Consider the following 2,074-nt stretch of genomic DNA (forward strand, 5'->3'; position numbering starts at 1 on the left):
TGTTGGGTTATGTGGTGCACCCCTGCAGGGAAGTTAATCTATTCGAATAGCCGTGATCTTCGGTAACAGGACGACTTGGAGTTGTACCTTGACCTTATGACAACTAGAATCGGATACTTAATAAAACACACCCTTCCAAGTGCCAGATACAACCGGTGGTCGCTCTCTCACAGGGCGACGAGGGGAGGATCATCGGTTAGGATTATGCTATACGATGCTACTTGGTGAACTTACCATCTACTCTCTCCTCCTATTGCAAGATGGAGGTTACCAGAAGCGTAGTCTTCGAAAGGACTAGCTATCCCCCTCTTATTCCGGCTTTCTGCAGTTCAGTCCACATAGGATATCCTTATTCCATTTGATACCAATGCATACATATGTAGTGTAGCTCCTTGCTTGCGAGTACTTTGGATGAGTACTCACGGTTGCTTTGCTCCCTCCTTTCCCCCTTTCTATACTCGATTGCTGCGACCAGACGTTGGAGCCCAGGAGCCAGACGCCACCGTCGATGATGACTACTACTACTCGGGAGGTGCCTACTACTACGTGCAGCCCGCTGACGACGACCAGGAGTAGTTTAGGAGGATCCCAGGCAGGAGGCCTGCGCCTCTGTCGATTTGTATCTCAGTTTGTGCTAGCCTTCTTAAGGTAAACTTGTTTAACTTATGTCTGTACTCAGATATTGTTGCTTCTGCTGACTCGTCTATGATCGAGCTCTTGTATTCGAGCCCTCGAGGCCCCTGGCTTGTAATATGATGCTTGTATGACTTATTTTATTTGTAGAGTTGTGTTGTGATATCTTCCCGTGAGTCCCTGATCTTGATCGTACACGTTTGCGTGTATGATTAGTGTACGATTGAATCGGGGGCGTCACAAGTTGGTATCAGAGCCGACTGCCTGTAGGAATCCCCCTTCCATGCTCCTTGGCCGAAGTTGAGTCTAGACATTACAAAAAAACTTTTACTAACATGGCTGTGTGCCTTACGGGCCCACATCGCCATCTGGGTGGTATTAGGATCTTTTACTCCTCGATCCTTACCCTGGGACTCTGATCTCTCTTCTATTCGGGTTAAATAATTTTGCTAAAATCTAACTCTAGGTTCTCGTTACCACTTCCTGCCGGAGAACCCTTTCATTACGGATGGTCGACTGCTTCAACAGAAGATTCTGACAATACCCTCCGATATTTTCTCTAGACCTTGTGCCTGTTGCTTTTGCAATTCCCTACCACCGAAAAATCCCTATGGATAAATACTTACACTTGTCGTTCTTACTTTTATTCCCAGTTGGTCTTGTTATTATAAGACACCCCGTAATACTCGTCGTTGTTTCGATAATCCTTTGGGCTTACTGCCTTATTGTTCTTTGTCACCTGAATACCCCTACGGATAATTCTCGCACTTATCGAGTATCCGCTCATCCCCCAGTTGTTCATGTGTTTCACAATGGTCATCGAAATACTATTCGATCCTCCAAAAATCCTTAGTAGCTTATTGCTCTGCAATACTTGTCTGCTTGCATGATGGATGCTTTCCATATGTCTGGCAATATTCGTTAGTATCCTTAGGCACCGTCATTTTGATCCCTTTGATTCAACATGAATGCGAATGCGCGCAATCATCAGTTGATCCTTTTAAATTATCTTTCCGGCTCAGACGTCATTTTAAACATGAGCTGGTTCTCAACAGATCCAATTGCCGTCGATTGTACCCCTAAGGCTATTCGACTTATCCATCCCTAATCAGAACATCGCTTCTGATCCCTTGATTTAAACATCATAATTCCTTTGCATTTGAGCTCTGGATTAGTCAGTTGTTTCCATAATCCAATGCCTTTGCATTGTTACTTCCTCTGGTTGTGTGTCGATGCTCACGTCAGCTCTGTTATGGACCGGTAGATCCTTTAATGGATTTTATCCGGCAGCGTCCTTCATATTCAATAACCTTGTGAGCCTTCCCTCGGATACATAATGCCTTTGGTAAATTGTATCATGTACTTTCTCAACCTTGCTCTACTTTCGAGCTTGTGATATTTACCCTTGAAACTTGTGGTATATGTTTCTAAGAAGCCCCTA

This window comes from Triticum urartu, chromosome 2A (assembly GCF_056163025.1).
Source record: "Triticum urartu cultivar PI428250 chromosome 2A, HENAU_Tu73, whole genome shotgun sequence".
NCBI lineage: Eukaryota > Viridiplantae > Streptophyta > Magnoliopsida > Poales > Poaceae > Triticum > Triticum urartu.